General features: G+C 32.4%; 1 long non-coding RNA gene across 1 annotated transcript; it reads left to right on the top strand.

Moving 5' to 3' along the window:
• The first annotated feature begins 4279 nt into the window (after nt 1-4279).
• On the top strand, nt 4280-14999 carry LOC127724273 (uncharacterized). Its single transcript, XR_007992427.1, has 3 exons — nt 4280-4298; nt 6948-7083; nt 14970-14999. It is a non-coding gene; the product is annotated as an uncharacterized LOC127724273 (long non-coding RNA).
• Nucleotides 15000-22882: the final 7883 nt, after the last annotated feature.

The following is a 22882-nucleotide window of genomic DNA, read 5'->3' as shown; positions in this document are numbered from 1 at the left end:
GTAACACCTGCTTTTGAAAAACGTAAGACGAACAACAATATACAATACACTACATAGAAAACTAAAGAATGAGGTACACGAGCCCTACCAAAAACTGGGGTGATCTTAGGATCGAAAAGAGTATGCAGATTCTGCTCCACATATGGCACCCGTTATGTTTTTCATATAAGTACAAACCTGGTGATAAGTCTAATGCGGTAAGTCGAAATAGCAATATTTTATATCTGAGAAGGCATTAGTTTAAAACAAGAGATATTTATCAATTTCCTGCCAATGCTTATGATCTGTCAACATAATTGAACTGTCGTAAAACCGCAGGTTTCACAAATGCAGCAGGTAATGTGGACTTTCCTGGATCACCTAATGTGTTCATCTTTTTTTTTAATCAGTGTAATTTGTGTTTTTTTTTTTTGTATCTTGTTTGCCTTTTTGCAAAAGGGTGTCTGTCCTTCGAATTTTATTTGGATTTCCCATTTCCATTTTAGTATTTAGAATTTTCAATTAATCTAATTTCCTTGCATGATCCCATATAACGATATTTTTAATTGATGTATACAATACTAAGAATAGATTGTGTGGGTAAATATTTAGTTTTATAACTATTGCGTTTATACACCACATGAAAAGATCAGAAATAACACAAAAGATGCTCTAACAATTGATAAGTGTTTTATTTTAAATAAACAACCTGAAAATATCAAAAGGATTGTACATGCATTATACAAGCATGACTTACGGACGTATTTATTTTTTATTTACTTTTTTCACTATTTAATGTTAGACTCCTAAGGTTTTGCCATCAATAGTATTTCCGATAAACTGTACTTTCATTATATGATCTGCGTCTGATAGAAATCGACCATGTGCAAATGAACATCAATTCATCTGTTAACTTATTTCGGGTTGAAATAAATCTATGCAAAGTCTAAATCTAAAACCTTTTCAAAATTGAGTTGTTATAAGAACCCTACAAAACAGACCAAAATTCATCTTTTATCTCGTTTTAATGTTCCAAAATCAATCCAAGTCTTATACATGTACATGTATACGTGCACTTGCATAAGATTGATTTCTATCCTACGCAGCTCATATCATATAAGCTACCAGAATTAAACACTTTTCTAAAAATAGATAAAATGCCTTTTTTTGAAATACAAAATGATTAAGTCGTACTTACCTGCATTATAGTTCTCTCATTAAGTCTGCATTAATATACATAGCATTTCTTAATAATTTATAGTATATCATGTCCTGATATAACCAGGATTTTCTTTCTGATAAATACATGTCCAGAATAAATCTTAATTTTTCCTGACACTATCTTATAATATGAAACAATTCATTATGATTAATTGTGTCAAAATATATCCTTCTTTATGTATGTAGCTGTTTAAAAATATGCAAAAGAAGCAGAAGTCTAATGCAAAAGTATAAATCAAAAGTATGACAAAAAATATTCAATGTTGTCTTTCGCTTTTCCAGTAATTGAATTTAAACAATTAAATGAACTTTTTCAGTTTAAATTCTGATGGGTTAGCTTTTTTTAAATAGAAAATAAATAAATCTTCAATTTTCAAAACAGTGTCAAAAGGGGGTAAAGTTTCAAAAATGGTGTTTTTCCTTTCGGGAACAATAAGTAAAGGACACTAAACTTAATATGTTAACCGAACTTACTTTGATAATGGGATGTCAAATATAAAGAATGTTGTTAAATAAAAAAAGACGTATACAAAACATAGAGAATAAATGTTTAAAGATTGGTGCTGTCGCACAAGGTGTAGACAATCAACGAACACACACACAAAAACACACACACAGAGAAAAAACAAACATAGAGGCAGGCAAACTACCCTCATTACCGACGCTGATTCTGCAATATATAACCAACCCATGTCAGAGGGTATGGTGGTAGCCTTTACTTCGCATTGACACTACTACTACAGGTATACAACTGAGGTACCCTTTCTGGTCCTATAATGAATTTGGACGTTCATTACCTTTCTGAAATGTTTTTATGTTAACAAAACTAACTCAGTAGAACTCTTCTGAAACAAAATTATAGATAGAAAGACTTATTTTTAAATAGTTGTTTGCTTTTATCCACTTGAAAGGCGAACAAAACATTTGAAGTTGTCATTTCTTTTTAATAATAATTTACTTTCGTATTACATGTAGTGTGGCCTTTTCGCTCATGTATAAACAGATACAGGCCGTACTTTGTCCTATGATTGTTTACTTTTTATACATTGTGACTTTGGATAGTTGTCTCATTGGCACTCATTCAACATCTTCTTATTTATTATTGAAGAAAACAATGTGAAAAAATTGAACATCCTGTTTTGTATCATATAATCTCATGATTCATCCTAGACATCAATTTCAAAGAAGGAAAATCGTGATAAGTTACAGACATATTCTACTATAAATTCAGACGCAGATTTATGTATAGTTACTCTATTTTGTGTAGATATAAACCAAAGAAGGTGAGCATTGCTGATTAATTGTTTATTTAGATAATTTGCGATTGATATACAATGTATTATTATAGTTTTCAAAGGTTTTATTTCAAATTCAAGAAAGCTTTAATGACATTATAACATGTATGTTGAATAAAATATAATTCATGTTGTATTTGCTGCAAAACCTTCAGCGATGTTACACCTGTCGTAATTTTAATTTCTACTTTTGTACCCTCATGAACAATATACGTTTATTTTTTTCTTTGAGCGCAATATGTCTATACAGGTTCAAAGCAACAGTCTTGTGCGAAAATAAAATACATCTATTAAATTTTAAAGAAAATGTACGAGTTCAAGTTTAGCGTATTTTGTTTATAGGACGTCGCGTATTTTGCCTTTCAATTTATGAAACCGAATATATTTTCCCCTACTGTCACTTCAATAGACGAATTGGATCGTATTAAGACGAGGCCTCGTCATTTTGTTTTAATGAAAAGCAGACAAGATAGGGAGAAAACTAGCTGTGCCTCTTATCTGCAGACTGATTATTGAGAAGGTAATCTTCTTTAAATTCTTTGAAATAATTTAATGTATATTTAAGCTAGTATCATATGAACAGATAGTTGAATGTCCTTCAGCTTCAATTCCAATTTAGTATCTTAACTATGTGTTCCTGTTCTGAATATAAACCACGTACATATCGCCTATAGTTACCCCATACAGTATAACATTGTACTACGACATATGGACGCTATATGATCATGATGATTATCCAATCACTGTCCCAAATGTTCAAACGAATAAATATAACCCAAAATTACAACAACAAAAAAACTATAAATTATTATAAACAAGTCCAAATTGAGCCGATTTTTCATTTGAAATTTGTATAATTGATCGTTTCAACGTTTTTCCGCAGTGTTTCGCATTCTATTTCTGTTTTAAATCCTTATCTTATTTATCAAAAATGTAATTTAATACCGCCGTAGATTGTCTGTTTTGGTGGAATTAAAGCATAAGGTTATGTGGAATATGTGTTCGCTATATGTACAGTGTATACATGTTTTGTCCGCATTTGTGTCTTAAACATTATTTCATTTTTTGGTTCGTATGTTTACCCTTTGAATTTTAAGTTTTGATTCCCCATTTACACATTAAGTTCGGTTTGGAATCGTATAACAGTCATTGATGAAATATAAACTATGTCATTACGAGTGATTACTTTTACTGGTTGTACATGTATCATGATTCTGTTTTTGAAATGCCTTTCTACAAAAAAAAAAAACTGACGGAGTAGTTTTCCCGCACTACTTTATTAAAGATATTAGTTTGAGTTGTTGAATGTTTTCATCCACTGGAACAGTGATAAACTAAATTGAATTTGTCATTTTGTTTAAATCATAATAAACCGTCGTATTATTGTGTCCGTAATTATTTATGTAGACCTTAATGCATACAGAAAGAAACACTCACACAATTGAACGTACTCTGATTGACACAATGTTTAGTTGACCATATCATATCAACAATTTATTCCAACAATTTTAAAAAACGTATTGGAGTACTAGTATTGTAATAGTTTATCTTGTGAACGCAACTCATCTGGGACCATTTGACAGAAAGCTCTCATACTTTGTAGGTTTAATTAGCCATCATGTATAGCTAAACTTTACCGTCATTATAATTTTGACTATCTTACTACAATGACACATTATGACACATGATTTAATGCAAATTGCATGATAGATCTTTTAAACATTTTTTTAGTTTATCATTTCAAAATGAATCAATCAACAATTGTTGGAGCAACATGAATGCTTCTTCTACTCTTTTCATGCGGTAAGTGAACACATTACTTACATTTAAATCTTAGATACATGATTTTTGATTAGTTGTTATTGGCCTTGAACTAGCTGTCATTAACTGCGAGTACTCTCAGATCTGTGTCTTTTTGTTTTTAGGAAGGTATTAGGTGTAATACCACCATTGATTTTCCCCTATTATTCTTTGTTAAATTTGCACTTTTCAAAAAATTGTGCAGAATTTATCTTTGTTTCAAATAAAGAAATACTTGGCATGAGTAAAGTTTTATCCTGTCCAGTACTATAGAAAAAAATTCACATAACATTTTATTGCATATAAGAAAATAACCATCACTGGAAGTTAACCAATCAAATTTCCCCCCTTTTTTAACCTGTGTACAAGCTTTAGTAACCATGTAACCTCAAGTTTCCAAAATATTCTATAGAAACCCTAAATAAAGAAATAATGGTGCTTTGAAATACCCAAGATATATGTTTATGACTCAGAAATGTTTTACTGCAATGAAATGTAGGATCAATTACCTACAACTGTCAAATTCAAGGGAATATTTTTTTAGACCTATTTTCGTATGCAACCGGATGTGACGTACTATGATTTGGTGGTATTACACCTAAAGAAGACTTTTTTGTTGACTAAACTGAATGTGACTTTTTTCCTTTGTAATACTGGTTATTTCAAGCATTCCTGTCAAGTTTTGTCATAATCAGATCAATAGTTTGAGAAAAATCTAGTATAATGTAAGACGACATCTACAGCGATTCGAGCAAAATTTCTTCGAAAAATTCAAACCAAGCCGCATCATGATAGAATATAGTGTGGACCAATAAATGATCAAATATTTATCTCATCTGCCTACAAACAGTTGAATATGATACAAATGATGACTTTAGGATGATAAATACTACTAATGGACCTCTTTGTCTTCCTTATAAGGTCTCTTTTGGTCCATTTATACCTCTCATTTCCTCAAAATTTCTACTTTTTAGGCCATTAATAAAAAATATTGGGGTAACTTTCACTCATTTATGGTAGAAAGGTTATTATAAATGATTAATTGAAGTATTCAAGCTGAATGAACTATCCGTATAAAAGTTTACTGTCTCCAAGGAGGTTTCAATAAGTCCTTACATAAAACTTAAATTTACGCCGCGTTCCAGAGAGGGACATAAAAAACTTCTCTTTTGGTGAATAATTTGTTGTTACTGCTTTAAAAATAATTTCATTTACTTAAAATTATATATTTATTAAAGTATTTCTTAGGAGAAATTTTCTAGTATAGCAGAATATAAGAAATAAGGAGAAAAAGCTCCCCAAGACTCTAAGTATGGCTTGTTCTGTCAACTAATATTCATGATAAAGTCCTATTTCAAGGAAATTTTCTCATAAAATGTATTTTGGAGACTCAATCCACTCAGAATATTTCACTATTTGTAATATTTCACTTAAATAGCAAGAAATTTTAACACATGAGAGTACTCACAAAGTCAAAGGTGCATGTACAGCTTCCCATATTAGGTGTAATACCACCATTGATTTTCCCCCATTATTCTTTGTTAAATTTGCACTTTTCAAAATATTGTGCAGAATTTATCTTTGTTTCAAATAAAGAAATACTTGGCATGAGTAAAGTTTTATCCTGTCCAGTACTATAGAAAAAAATTCACATAACATTTCATTGCATATAAGAAAACAACCATCACTGGAAGTTAACCAATCAAATTTTCCCCCTTTTTTAACCTGTGTACAAGCTTTAGTAACCATGTAACCTCAAGTTTCCAAAATATTCTATAGAAACCCCAAATAAAGAAATAATGGTGCTTTGAAATACCCAAGATATATGTTTATGACTCAGAAATGTTTTACTGCAATGAAATGTAGGATCAATTACCTACAACTGTCAAATTCAAGGGAATATTTTTTTTAGACCTATTTTCGTATGCAACCGGATGTGACGTACTATGATTTGGTGGTATTACACCTATAAATACCCTGCCACATCTGGTCTGTGTTTTTTGGATATTTTGTTTTGTTTTATCGACCTGACGAATTAGCCCTTTTTAATTGAGTTTTATAGCTTGTTCTTATATTGCAACGTAACACCACTGTCCCAGGTTAAGGAGAGGGTTGGCTCCTTCAAACATGTTTAACACCGTCACATTCGATATGTGCCTGTCCTAAAAAAGGAGTCCGTAATTGAGTGGTTGTTGTTAATTGCTGTTTATCATATTTGTTTTTTGTTTGTTGTTTTGTTGTTTGTTTTTGTGTTGAAGGTTTGGCGCCTTCAAACATGTTTAACCCCGCGTTATTCTATATGTGCCTGTCCCAAGTAAGGCGCCTGTAATTACTTTATTATATGTATTGATTTTAGCGAATATGTTTTGTATGTGTATATCTTAACAATCACACACATATAAAGACAAAATTGGGATTCATTTACAAATCCCTGACGGATTAACAGTACATGTAATTGATTATACAAAACAACATAAATATTTACCTCCAACATTTAACACCTAATGAATAGATTGCAAATTTAGATTCCACCAATTTGAATTGAAAGAACAATGAACCAAATTATAGTTATGGTTTAACTGTAACAAACGTTTGTCTGGAGACTTTTTTTTATGAAAGCAACTGATGCATCTTTCAAAAAACTTTTTTCAGTACTTGAAATGCATGGACAAGAACCAAAACCCCTAAACAGAATAAGAAGACAAAGCTGTACACAATGTTGTAGATTATTTGGAGAACGTTGCCCGATTTGCCCTTGTTTGCCATGGGGAATACCAGGATTTGTAAGGTCAGTATAAATAATTAGTCGACATGACATTTATGTGACTCTTTTATGATAATATCAAAATGAATGTATTAAATCTAAGTGGGTTACAACTTCTAATTACACCAGCATCATGTCCGGACGAGAATAATCTTTCGAATTTGATTAAGATTTTAATATCTAAATGTTATCATGTGCCTTTCATTAATAAATCGGTCTTGAATCAACCATTTCTTTAATATTTGAATAATTGAGTGCATTTAAGGCATGTTCTTAATTATTATTAACCAGCTAAGATAATTTTCTACCAGTTATATGTATGAACGTTTGAATTCATTAAACATATCTGCATCGAAAGGGTTGATATTATCGGAATCAAAAAAATGAAAAAATCGTTTTGTATAACTTCCATGGTCAATAAAAACCCCTTAATCAAAGGACAAACGACATGATTAAAGGCAAAGAATGTATAGACAAAGAGTAAACCCTTAAATTTACATATAAACACATAGAACATTTAATCTTATTTGATAACTTTTGGATTAGACCCCCTCCCCCCTCGCAACCCTCCCCGAGAAAGTCATGAAAGTATGCAGTTTCTATCACGAATGAAACATCGATAGTGTTTAACATTGTCATGTGATTCGAATTCGGCGGAGTCACGACGAGAAAAAAATACGAGGTTGTAACATCACCGACATAAACAGAAATTTGACATATGAGGAAAGATATTTCGTAAAGATCAAGCAACATTTGCTGGCGATCATAACTCTTTTGAAGTAACAATATTAATTCATCGTCATAAGAAGTTTCACGTTGTTCATTAACCTTTTAGCAGCACCACCTTTATTAAAAACATTTCTTGTTGAATTGTGCGATGAACAACTTTTATGCAATTGCAGCTTGAATACTTTAATATATCGTTGCAAAGATAACATTTAATAGTATTGTGCCCAATGTCCAAAAAGTCCTCTAGTAAACGAGTTTAAGTTAACGGATAACACACTTTTTTTTTTTGGCAAATTATAGGAAAATCATTATATTTTACAATCATTATTGTCGTCGTAAGTTCCCATGGTCACCATTTTCTAAATCTCGTGTTTTTACAGGGTACCCCCAGATACCGTATTGTACGTGGAATCTTTAACAAGAAATAAAAATTATTACGCTCTTTGTTGGTGGTTTAAATAGTACTTATGATATAGTTTATACATTAAATATATCTTATAACAAATGCGGAAAGTATTTAAGTGATTTTAGTATAAATATTTCAGCATTTTAGTAAGACTAAAATCTTACCCGAAATTTACCACATTTTCATCGAAATCAAATTATAACGTGTATCATAACGATATTTTTTACTCTGATTCAAGCAATAAGACACGGTGCATGTGTGTGCCAAATTTCATGTGTGAAATGAAAGTCGTTTGGAAGAAATTAGCAATAATAAACACAAATTAAGTCAACATTTTGACATTGATTAAACACGGATTATCCCGTGACATTCATCAATTTGTTGCTTACACTGTTAGGTCATTAACAAGGACAGTGGTCACTCAATACATTTCTCATTTTTACTTGTTGTGTGTTTGATTTATTTGTTTTGAATAGCCAGCTAACTTTGTAAATTGTTATTTTCTTCTCAGGAATATGTTTTGTGTCTGGTTTTCAATACTTTAAACTTTTTATTGAATAGATTTTTTTGTTATAATTGTAGTATAAGGATCAAATCGACCGGTTTCGTTTCACACCCGGAATATGGCACATCAAGCCTATGTTATGTTATGTGTGAACGACAACAAAAATGTATCACCGTTCGTACTTTAAATTATACTCCAGCAGACACAACTGCAATAGTTTCAAAGCTGAATTGGCAATAGGTTTGTCTGAGCAAACCACTGAACATGCTGAAGCCAATGACCTATATGTGCGAAGGTGACAGCAGGAAATTTTTTTTCCCGATGGACCATTATTTTTTTTCATTTGTTGCTACGCATGCTAATTTTTTCCCGCGGTTTTGCTGCACGAAAATTTATTTTCACTTTCGTACACATTTATATCCTCAACTTTTCTGTATTTCATATTGCAGAGTTTTCATTTTCATTGCCACCCGGTCATTTGTTTTCAGTTCATACCAGGCCAAATTATTGATTTTCAAAATCCTCCTCCCTTCCCTCTTTTCGAAATCAAATGGTCGTTCTCTTACTGAAAGCTAATGAAAGGACGTCATCAATAAATAGTCTGAGAAAAGTATGATCATAAACTAAATTACCGTAAAAACTAGGATTCTACTGGTACAGCATTTTTACTAACTGACCGAATTATGTCGAAATTCTTAGAGAAAAGGATTATACATTCTTTTTATGCCTGTCCTAAGTCACGATCGAGTCGGTATTTGAGTGGTTGTCGTTGGTTCATGTCTGGTGTTTTTTTTTGTAAATTGTTTCGTTATAAATTAGGCCGTTGGTTTTCTCAAATGAATTGTTTTTATAGCCGACTATACGGTATGTGTTTTTCTCATTGTTGAAGGCCGTACGGTTGCCTATAACTGCTTATTTCCACATCTCCTTATTTTTATATTATTCAAGTATTACATAAAATTAACCTTTATTTATCAATTTTCCAAGTAAATGAGGAAATGTCAGATGAACTCTGCCACAAAGACATGTACACTTTGCTACCATTCCGTACACCAAAAACATTTGACCCACTACTGATAGTATCTGAGATAAGGACTTGACCACTGAAACTTAACCTTGTTCACTGATCCATGAAAAGAGGTCGAGGTTAGGTAAACCATGAATGACCGACATGTAGACCTTGAAAGGATACCATATATTAGTAACCAAATATAGTTATCCTAGAACTCATGATAAAAGAGATGCGCAGGAAACCAAAGGGACATTCAGACTCACAAGTGAGACATTCAAATGACGAAAAAAAGCTATCCAGTTTTTTATCAGTCACTAAACCATAAAAATAAGGTCAAGAACAATGATTTTATGACAGACAGAAACTTTGCAACACAATGTATCTATATACAAAGTATGAATCATCCGATTCATCTAACCTCCGAAATAAAAAGATATACAAATAGTTTACGGTACTGCTGCCTCCATCATCAGACTGTTTGCTGTATGCCTTGCATTCTGCAAAATGGCTCGAATGCGATTTAAACAGGTACAACTGAAATTAGCTCTCTAACCTAAACCTGGTCGGTGTGCTTTCTACTAAACAGTAGATAATGAAACGTAATAACTATTGCTAGCTTCGGCAATTTTTCTATGGGGTTTCAGTCTCATTAAAATTATGATCTATGTTAACTTGCGTGCTCATATATATAAGCTCATATGAGGATATCGAAATCAGAGATCTATATTTTAATTAGATTGATGTTGTTTACAACCCTGTTTTTGTAGATAATCTTTGACTTCATGTCAATTGTAGGCCAATTTAAGCTCAATAGGGCATATATGTGTGTACGATGTAGTTATTAACCTGTTTCTAATTGTCATTTTGTTTTCATATAAACTTTAACAAAACCCTTCCCCTTTTTCACCGTTTGCAGTCTTTCTTATTTCTATAAAGCAAAGATATACTCAGACCTGATAATTCAATTCATTCTGCGTAAATATTACACCAGTTTTGGTACTAAGTACAATTGTATGTGCTTCCACACTCACCAATATAAAATTGGCTATTTACCGAGAAAATCATTACGAACACCTATCAAAAGACGAAAAAATAACATTTTGGTAGGGCAACTTTAAAATGTTAATATCTAAAAAACATCTCTAGAGATCACTTGTATCGAAATCTCATGTAAAAATTCCGAATTTGGTAATTTTAATAGGTCAATGTCACTGTTATTTAACAGCTGAATGAAAATTGTAAATGTGCACCCTATAAGTAAAAATGTCAATCTCGAACCATATTTTGCAACATAAATAATAAATTATTCCTAAATATAGAAACTATAGTTATAATTCTTTGAATTCTTTGAATTTATTTTCCTATAAACGCATATATGTAGGGGCAGCCAGCTGTCTAAACCTGACTCTGCGTTTTCCTTGAAGTTTTAGTTTTGACCTTTGACCCAAATTTCAGAAAATTGTGACCACTGTAGACAACGACGACATCGATATTTCGATGAGGCTTGTTCTCCTCTTTCCAATGATATCAAATACAGCCGTGTGTTATTCCGTTAACCCAAATCGATTAAATCCGTTGACTGGGCACACTACTATTAATAATGTTCACATTCTTTCAAAACTGCGAAGTGGTACATTGACACTGAATGTTTGAGTTGGTAGTTTGTCTGATATGCAAAGAGACTGCGTTTATGAGTTTATTGTAACACAATCTAATTAAAATTAATCTCTGCACTCGCTCATTTTTCTATGCTGGTTCGATGCGGGGGAGCTCATATGCAGCGACCAGGCATACAAGCATGAGCACGTGCGGAAATTTAGTTTTAATAAGATTGGTTGTAACATGTAATAATTTGAGAACGCTTTTCATTGTTATTGGTATGTTCAGCATACAGAACAATTAGAAATAATTTTTGCCTCGTTATTATTATTCTTCGTCGAAATCATTTGTTTGTTGAAATCTACTTCTAGAGCGCTTACAATTCAGCCCTGTAAATATTTGAATAATGCATGGAAAAGCTAGATCTGATATTATTGTCTAGTTATAGTATTATTGCATTGTTCTCTGCTATCAGTCTTGTGTCACATTATGTATTGCCATAGCATTTCAATTATTTCTTTTCTTGTATTGATAAGATATCGTGCAACATTGAAGATGTTCTTGTATATAAACAATCTATTCAGGAGTACAGCTGCCGATGTCAGATTTCATTGATTTGAATTATATTTCAATCAAAAATTGTTCCTCTTTTTTGCGGTCGTTCTATCCAAAATGACGGAACCCTCTCTTGCTACTTTCAGTTATGTTTTAGATCTATCTATTCTGCACGAACTTCTATGTTACTTGTGTTATTCCATAAGTCGGGATAGGAACTCGAAGAGCTGTTCAACCAATCTTATAAAAGCTAGTCACATGTTTATGTGTCTTTGGATTATCTGAATCATTCGCAAATTTAATGTTGACCTCGGGTCTTTCATAGTCTTTGTCTGAATAAATTTAAAACATTTGTCTAGACTCAGGACGAATGAAATCTTGACATATTATATAGACATCTGTGTATTGTTTAAGACCGTAAGATAATCTGTACATGTCTTTCGATTTATAGTTCTTGTCGGTTGTCGTCTCATTGCCGTATACTTCTGATCAAGATTAAAATCTAGAGTGTTAAGATGTTAAAACAACCTTACCTAACCCTTTCCATATTCATGTGAATGTCTTAAGTATGAAACCTAGAAAGTTATGCTGCCAGTGGCAGATCTGTAATATATGGTGGTTTATGGTAGGTTATTTGGTCCACATCTCCATAGGGGAGTAGCACAGTACTTTACGAGAACCATTACATCAAAAAGCTCAATTTGGTCTTTAACCACTGAATGAGACAGATCAACTATAAACAAAATAATGTTGTAAGCACTGTACTCAAGATTCATGAAGATGAAAAACCTGTAATACATTGATTTGAATTGCATCTCAAGAACACTTCCAAAACAGCATATTAAGTTGCAAAAGAATTAAAATATGCTTGTAAATACGATTGTATATACCAAACGTGTATTTTGCTTTATCGATCTAATTCCTGTCCGATCCCCTAGATATCAGCGAGTTCATTTAACATAAGTATATTTGTGTCAGGATATTGCAATACGATAAATAGTATGTTAAATACATCGTAAGAAGTACACATTAAATTGTTAAGGGGAATAATGGTTAATGTTAATAAACAGTTGTGTGAATCTAACATCACCGAATAACAACTGAATGACACACAAAGCCGTATTGTATAATTCCATACGTAAATTCATAACAAGCAAATCAGAGAGAAAGTTTAAACGTTGTATTGTTTTGAACGTTAATATTAGATGAAAAGAGCAGGCATACTACGAGAACCATACAAGAGGGACGAAAGATACCAGAGGGACAGTCAAACTCATAGATCGAAAACAAACTGACAACGCCATGGCCAAAAATAAAAAGACAAACAGACAAATAATAGTACAGATGACACAACATAGAAAACTAAAGACTAAGCAACACGAACCTCACCAAAAACTGGGGGTGATCTCAGGTGCTCCGGAAGGGTAAGCAGATCCTGCTCCATATGTGGCACCCGTCGTGTTGATTATGCAATTACAAATCCGGTAAAGAGTCTAATTCGGTAGGTCACATTCGTGAAAAGGGAAGGGTATTGTAGTTACGACATAAGGAACATATCCGATATCATCTGTGAAACGGTTTTTTCATAACGGTCAACCAACTCGTGATGGCGTCCGTAAAATTTACGATGGGATGATTTCAACTTCACCATTTGGAACTCTTGGTTTAATAGCTTCCTTGTGAGCAGTAATCCTCTATGAAGGAAATCATGATAGGAAATACAAGCCTGGGAATATCGTATCAATTGGGAGATATATGCTCCGTATGCAGACGCTGCTGGAATGTTGCTACATAGAAATGGCAAGTTCACAATTGGGAAGCTGAAATCATCTTTTTTGTCGTAAAGTTTTGTTTTCAACCGACCCTCATTGGCAATTTCTAGATGTAAGTCAAGATATAAGGCAGACTTAACTGTATCTGTAGTATCCTTTATTTCTAGTTCGATGGGATAGACATAGTCACCAAATTTTGTATTATTTAGTGAGAGAACATCATCTATAAAGCGGAACGTAAAGTTAAAGGATATTGCTAACTTTTTATCTTTCTTCCTAAGAAGTTCCTGTATGAAGTCAGCCTCATAATAATAAAGAAACAAGTCGGCAAGAAGAGGGGCACAATTGGTTCCCATTGGAATTCCGACAGTCTGTTGAAAAACGCGTCCTTCAAACGTAACAAATATGTTGTCAATCAAGAAATCAAGCATCTTGATAATGTCAGTTTCAGAGAATGTTTTGTTTGAATCAGAGTGATTCTTTACAACGTAGGATATATCCCTCCCCAAGACAAGATACTTGTATCTACGTTCGCCACTCTTTTTAATGAAACAAAGAAAAAAAAGACCGTATTGTGACCTATAATGGTTTACTTTTATAAATTTTGACTTGGATGGAGAGTTGTCTCATTGGCACTCATACCACATCTTCTTATATCTACTAACTAATACCAATTCTTTCAATTTGTCTTTTAGTTTGGAATGGGGAATACTTGTGTAAAGTGTAGAAAAGTCAAATGTTTTAATACTATTGCAAGATGAGAGAGTCTTAGATTGTATGTACTCTAAAAGATCTTTGGAATTTTTTAGTATCCACATCTGATTCACGCCACCTCTAGAATAGGCAGTTTCACAATAACTTTGGAGCCCGGCTTTGATTGCTGATAAAATAGATGTTAATAATTTAGAAAGAGGTTTCGTGGAGCACTTGGAAGACCCAGCAATATACCGTTGTTTGTAAGGACACTTATGTAGTTTAGGTATCCAATACAGTGATGGAAGATCTAGTTCTTCATCTTAGGTTGAAATTCCAAAGGAACATAGAACAGACCTATGATTATCCAGGATTTCCTCTTTGGTAAGTGTCGTGAGGGTAATATCTAAAATGCTAATATCATGTACATGTAAGTGAAACAACTCCGTCAAAAAACTTCAACTTATTCTTTTCTGGTCATGCACTAGTATGATACATACACGAATCTGCTTACAACATGTATAACTTTTAAGTGTATTCCGAATAATAAGCACTTGATATTAAGGGAAATTGTTTCCAAATATAATTTGTAGAATAGTTATATATATTCTAACTAATCTTTTTATATTTTTTTTCCAGAAAATGATCTTGCAGGATCCTGATATTAAAGTTTAACAAATTAAACTATTTGACAACAAATCTCGCTTTTTTCAACAATTTATTTGCTTTACCGAACCATATACATGATTAACGCGTAAAAAAAAAAACATATACATACAAATATATAAAAGGAAGGATAAATTAATGTTGAAGGTTTTTGGGAGGGAGGGGGATAATTGAAAAACAAGACTTTTATTTCCTCAGCATTAAGTTACTCTCTTCTAGAATGCATATGGGTTAGTACCAAGAGACAGACAGACATCAAACATCACACAAAAACTAAAAATCATCAATACAATAAAGATTCAAACATAAGTTTGGAACGAAAGACAAGAAAAGGTATCTATTCTTAATGACACCGACATAATGCGAATAAAAGGTCATCTCATTAAAACATTTCATATTTGAGCAAGAGTTGCATTGTCGCAGTCATAACCAGAATCCTTGAGTGAAGAACATGAAGAGGTCAAGAGTTTGTGGAAAGTTCGACCTTTGATTGGAATGTTCTTTGATAACATATTAACCATAGAAAAAGAAATATTATCAAATATGGTATGTTCTGAAGTACATTTTATTCAAGAAGAAAAACATTTGTTTAAATTGCAAGTTTCACAGAGGCTACCACAGATCTGCCACTAAAAACCTAATTAAGTACTTTAACACTTCTTTTAACTTTTCAATGGAACAACAAAAAACATAAAGGACCATATAATAACAGGAATCAATAAAAACACAGAACAATAGAACAGACCTCATCAACCACCGACACTCGACTCCTCTGGAAACAAAAAAACGAAACGTTCAAACAAACAGCACATGGTTCAGAAAAAAAAATCTGTCTTTGTAAAGGCTCAACATGTGGTGTGGTTAAACCAGTTTAACGTGCACACAATCCAACTTTGCCTTTCTAAACAATATAACGTAGAACTATAACACACACACACACACAAAAACGCACAATGCAGCAAGAAAGGAAAAAAAAGACACATAACTTGAATAGATTTGTCAAAATATGCTCGCACTACAGGAGGATAGCTATTGCTGTTAGTTGAATACTTCCGCTCAAGATATTTTTTAGAACAATCAGACACAACACTTTCATTAAATATTCGATTGCAAAAGGCAGTATTTGTGAAAAGCCAGTATGTAAATTAAGTCGCCAGGCCATCGACAAAACTAAACTACTATGGATATAATATCTGTTACACCTAGTACACATTTCACGACCAAATAGAGAATTCGTAGGATGGAAAAGTTAAAATCGTCTCTTTTGTCGTATTTTTTAGTTTAAAGTTGTTCTTTTAGTACTCATACATCTATTTATTAAAATGGACAATATTTACTATTTAAATTAGCTTCATTAATTTTGAATAGGAAGATGTGGTATCCAAGTCACAATATATAAAATGTAAACAATTATAGTTCAAAGTACGACCTGCAACACGGAGCCTTGACTCACACCGAACAACAAGCTACAAATGTATAAAGAGCCCCAAAATGACTAGACAAGTGTAAAACAATTCAAACAAGAAAACCAACGGTCTAATCTATATAAGAAACGAGAAACGATAACCACTTATGAACCACACCAACAAACGACAACCACTGACCAGCAGGCTCCTGACTAAGTACATTCAGCATAGTAATGATCTCGTGACTATCAACAGTAAGTAAATCATCACGGTATTAGGTATTATTGTGAAAGATACCAATTAATATGTCAAAAGTTGTAATTTTTCGTTTTTGATTTTTTTGTTTTTGGTCACAAAATAAGATTTACAATAGTTAAGAAAGAGGTCTGCAATTAGAGGTGCTTAGTTAGTTCCAACGTGAAATTCGATAAGTTGATGATTTGATGTATTAGTCATGTTTGCTCGTGGCCCGTGTCAATGATTTGTATATCTGTTATGACTGACAAAAGACCTGTTTTTATTAAACAAAAAAACAATTTAATAAGGTTACCAAGTTAATTTTAATCCAATTATGTGGAATGGTAGTTAATGAGGTGGAACAATCATAAGTTAACTACATGATTAATAAAAATAAGTTTTTCAAAGACATCACAAAACTTTGAGGCCAGTCTTTTGATTGAGGAATACACAATAAAATCAGTTCAGCAAAAAAACACGTTTAACTTGATTTTATAGTTTGTTACAAACAAAATAAACACAGTTAAGAGTAAAGAAATATCAAATTTTACCATTTCAAACAAATTGTCTTCAGCTACATAGTACTGAAAGCAAGCTAAAAGTAAACAACACGTGAAACAAAAATCATGTCTTCTTTCACTACTATTACATCGGTCGGCAGCTGTACCTCAGAGTAGAAACGTTATCATATAAAAACAGTGCCAAAATTCTTGTGGAACGCTATAAAAAAAAAATGTACCAAATTGCAATTGAATCAAATGTAACGTCATCGATATGAAAACTCCTTTGTAGGTAATTTTTGATTTTTGGTGTTTGTGTTTGTTTTTATAATTGAATTATTAAAAGTGACATCAAAATTAATATATATTTTAGACTAACAAAAGATAACAATGTTATCCTAGTTTTGTTTTCTGGCTGTTTTGCCAGATTATATTCAATATTCAGATAGCCTGCAGTGAATTCAATACTGTAAGACAAATCGCTTAAAATCATTTCAGGTTTGTTCAGTAACTTTTTAGACAATTGCCCGGCTTTTACTATACTTTTTTTTGTCTTTTTCAAATTAAACATGTAGCTCTCATCTTTTTTAATAAAGATTTTCAAATACTGTGGGCTCAAGCATCACTGAAGAGACATTTATTGTGGAAATGCGCATCTGGTGCAGAAAAATTGGTACCGTTTATGTTATTTAGTATGTTGTTAATAACAACCACTGAACAGTTTTAACATAGACTGATCAGATCTTAATTGACTGCAAGCGAATGGTGTGAACAGTATTGTATTCACCCCAGTGGAAGTCTGAAAATTGACTGAAAAACTGATAATGATTTAATAATTTATTGTTCATTAAAAAATAAGAAGATTTGGTATGATTGCCAATGAGACAACTATCCAACAGAAACCAAATGACAAAGACGTTTACAACTATAGGTCACCGTATTGTATTTAAAGAGTTGTCCAGATAAAAATTACAGTTTGAGACTAGCATTTGTTTGCTGATGTATATAAGGAGATTAATATGTTGGTATATCAAATTGGTGAGTGTTTGGTGATTACAAATTGCCACTGTACTGGTTTAAATGTATATTACTCATCAATTGACAGTTAGTTTTCTCGGTGCTCTTTTCATGTTTTGATGCAAAGGAGGACCTTTGCTGAATTTGGCAAATAGTTTCTACGAATTCATACATCCTTGACTTTAAGATGTTGAACTCAGCTGAATTTTGTCAATAGTTTCGACCTATTCTACATCCCTATCATTTTGATGTACGAATGAATAAGTAATAACCTAATGTTCCAATTCAATAAGTCAAACATCCCTGGCTTGTAGATGTTAGAGTTGGAAATTTTATACAAAATCACTCTGACTCAAACAAAAAATTCTCTGAAACTGACATTATCAAACCGCTTGATTTTTTTGATTGACAACATATTTGTTACGTTTGGAGGACGTGTTATCAGCAAACAATCGCCATTCTCAAAGGAAACAAACGTAATGTGCTCCTCTTTGCACAGACGTGTTACTATATTCATATCAAGCTTACTTCATACAGGAGTTTCTTAGGAAGAATGAAAATCCAACGAACCTGAAATAAAGGATACAACAGGTATAGTCAAGTCCGCCTCATATTTTGACTTACTTACATCTAAAGATTAACAATTAGGGTCGGTTGAGAACAATACTTTACGAAAAAAAAGATTATTTCAGCTTCCCAATTTCTATGCAACATTCAAGCAGCGTCTGCATATAAAGTATAGATTTCCCAGTTGTGCTTTGTCTATAGAGTTTCTTTATGCCATTTTCTTTGTCTTTGTTGACATAGTTGGGTTTTTTTTATAGTGATTAAGATTATAACACAATGTCGACTACTTTTCCCCAGTTTTTTACATTATTTCCTATTGTGTCTGTTTGTTTTACTCACATATTGTTTTGTTGTCACTATAATGGAATTCTATGCGACTGTCATACAAGTAAGAGGTTTAGCTAGCTTTAAAACCAGGTTTAATTCACCATTTTCGGCATAGGCAAATGCCTGTAACAATTCAGGAATATGACTGTTGTTTCCATTCGTTTGATGTGTTTGAGCTTTTAATTTTGCCATTTGTTAAGGGACTTTCCGTTTTGAATTTTCCTTGGAGTTTGGCATTTTTGTTATTTTACTCTTTGGTACGATATTCCAGGGCTTGTGTTTCCCATCATGATTTCCTCTATAGTTATGGTATATCTGTTACAGCCCTTGGATGGTGTAAACTTCCCAAAAAAAAAACGTGTATGGTGTAATGGTGTATTTCATATGGTGCAATGGTAGAAGGTGTATGGTGCTATGGTGTATGGTGTAAGGGGGATGGTGTAATGGTGTAACGTGCGATCGGTAATGGTGTGAATGAATGGTGTACGACATTTAAAACTATGCAAAATATTGATAAGAACTGATTTTTTATTTTTTACATTTATTTAAAATATTGTGATCAAAATTCGTTTTTAAAAATAAATTAATAATTTTGTAGACGCACGCTTTCTTTGAAATTAAATTGCATTATTATGGTATAATGTGTAAGGTGTATGGTGCAAAGGTGTAAGGTGTATGGTGTAATGGCACAGGGTGAATTGTGTAATGGTGTATGGTGTTAGTGGGAAGTTTACACCACCCAAGGACTGTAACAGATGACGACTTATATCTTCCAATCGTCGTAACCACAATGCAATCCTCCTCTTCCGCGAATGTTACCTACCGCATTAGACTAATCATTGGTTTTGTACGTACATTAGCAACCAGAGGGGTGCCCCATGTGGAGCAGGATCTGCTTACCCTTTCGGACAACCTTATATCATCACCCGGTTTTTGGTTGGATTCATGATGCTCAGCTTTTAGTATTTTATGTTCTGTTTTGTATACTGTTGTTGGTCTTTTGGTCTTTTTCTTTTTTTGCCATGACGTTGTCCAGAAAAGCGTATGGACGCACGAAAATAATAACGCGTTATTCTAATCATTGCATACATATTGGCCCATATTGCAGTTTATGTCGACTAGATTAATTGTTGACTAGCTCGCCAAAATATGCACAATGTTTTCGTATTCAGGTTGTCAGGAAACAGCAACTTATCCTATATGTAAAACGACCCTTTGCAAGAGTATTTCAACCCGAGATTACCATTTTCAATCGTGCCTAAAGCATCCTCGGGATCATTGATCAACATTTTTGCACTCGGCTTGACGACATTTCTGGTCGAAATCAATGAAATGCTGAATTTAAAGCAAAACAACAACACATGTAAAAAAGTTCAAGTTGTACTATATTGTATTGTTTATTTGCGTAATTCTCTGTCCGTAATGTTGTACTGTATTTATGCCATGTAATGATGTCATTTTAGTGTTATATTTAACATTGCCATAAAAGTGCGAGGTTTGGCTAGCCACAAAACCGGGTTCAACCCACCATTTTTTCTTAAAATGTCCTGCACCAAGTCAGGAAAATGGCCATTGTAATATTTTAGTTCGTTTATGTGTGTGTTGCCTTTTAGTGTTGTGTTTCTGTTGTGTCGTTGTTCTCCTCTTATATTTGATGTGTTTCCCTAAGTTTTAGTTTGTAACACGGATTTGTTTTTTCTCAATCGATTTATGAATTTCGAATAGCAGTATACTACTGTTGCCTTTATTCAAGATAAGACTTAAGACTCCGAAAAAATTACTAGAAATAAAAAAAAACAAATATGAGAAAGAAAATGTTCTTAGTGTGTGTCCACTACAAACACTTCTTAATTATTATAACGAAATACATACTTGTATTTCCTCATGAATTAAGTTGATTCATGTAGACGTAATAAATGAATTAAGAAATAATTAGGATACCAATGTTCAAACTCCGTCATGCAAAGTTAATAAATGAATGAAAATATGATTAGGATACCAGATACCAAGGTTCCAACCCTGTCATGCAAAGTTGATAAATGAATTAAAAAATGATTAGGATACCAATGTTCCAACGCTGTCATGCAAAGTTGATAAATGAATTAAGAAATGATTAGGATACCAAGGTTCCAAATCCGTCATGCAAAGTTAATAAATGAATTAAAAAATGATTAGGATACCAAGGTTCCAACTACGTCATGCAAAGTTGATGAATGAATTAAAAGATAATTAGGATACCAAGGTTCCAACTCCGTCATGCAAAGTTAACAAATGAATTAAAAAATGATTAGGATACCAAGGTTCCAATCCTGTCATGCAAAATTAATAAATGAATTAAAAAATAATTAGGATACCAAGGTTCCAACTCCGTCATGCAAAGTTAATAAATGAATTAAAAAATAATTAGGATACCAAGGTTCCAATCCTGTCATGCAAAGTTGATAAATGAATTAAAAAATGATTAGGATACCAAGGTTCCAATCCCTCATGCAAAGTTGATAAATGAAATAAGAATTGATTAGGATACCAAGGTTCCAACTCCGTCATGCAAAGTTAATAAATAAATTAAAAAATGATTAGGATACCAAGGTTCCAACTCCGTCATGCAAAGTTGATTAATGAATTAAGAAATGATTAGGATACCAAGATTCCAACTCCGTCATGCAAAGTTAATAAATGAATTTAAAAATGATTAGGATACCAAGGTTCCAACTCCGTCATGCAACGTTGATAAATGAATTAAAAAACAATTAGGATACCAAGGATCCAACTCCGTCAAGCAAAGTTGATAAATGATTTAAATAATGATTAGGATACCAAGGTTCAAACCCTGTCATACAAAGTTGACAAATGAATTAAAAAATGATTAGGATACCAAGGTTCCAGATTTGGCGTGCAAAATTGGTCTTATATGAATTAACTATACTTCAAAGGTCCCTTTTGGTTATATAACTAATCACGCATTGAGGTATTTATACTTTCTTAGATTTCAAATGTTTGGTTTTGAGAGGTCGAATAAATCTGAAACAAGAAATTCGCGTTGGACGCACGCAATTATTATTATCGTTAACTATTATTGGGTCAATAAGACTGTTAGTGGACTGTAAGACACCGAGGTTACCATCAGCTCATTAGTCGGTGCTTCAGTACCTACAACATGATTCATAAAATATTAATAAAAAATTATACGTTTATATATTGAGAATGTTAAAAAAAACTAAGGCTTCTTGGCTTTCAAATGGTTTATTTAGAACGTTCCTGATAAAGGTAAATAAAAAAGCGCTTAAGATGCACTAAATTTATAAAGGGTTATTTTGTTCAAGTAAGATAACCTGATAATCTCATGCCCTACATTTTGTTTTCTTCAAAATGACAATAATGTATGGATTTCGGATCGAAATTCAAAATTGATAATTCAACTACACTGTAATAGGAAATTAGTATGATTTTATCTTAGGATAGTCATCATGGCATGGTGGACCGTTATGGAATATGTTTGAAAAAATTTGTATATGTGTATATTCTAAAAAAAAATGTGTGTCTTGTCAAAACATTTTAATCAAACCATGAACTTTTTCATTTAAGGATTTAGTAATGACCTTGTTTGTCATAAAAAAAAAATTAAGTTTCCAGAAACCTCAGTGACTGTACCTAACGTTTGCTGTTGTTGTTATTGTTGTTGTTACTGTTTTAATTGTTGTTTTTTTTAATGCATTAATACTATAATGTATCAGCTAATTGTATTTAATTGATCTTACAGCAAGATCAGACCAAGTACAGGTCTTGTTTAGTGACATTTCTCATTCAAAGGCATTCAATATGAAAAACTAAA

The sequence above is a fragment of the Mytilus californianus genome, unplaced genomic scaffold (assembly GCF_021869535.1).
Source record: "Mytilus californianus isolate M0D057914Y unplaced genomic scaffold, xbMytCali1.0.p SCAF_14, whole genome shotgun sequence".
In the NCBI taxonomy this organism is placed as follows: Eukaryota; Metazoa; Mollusca; class Bivalvia; order Mytilida; family Mytilidae; genus Mytilus; species Mytilus californianus.
This window is presented reverse-complemented; position numbering and strand designations above follow the sequence as displayed.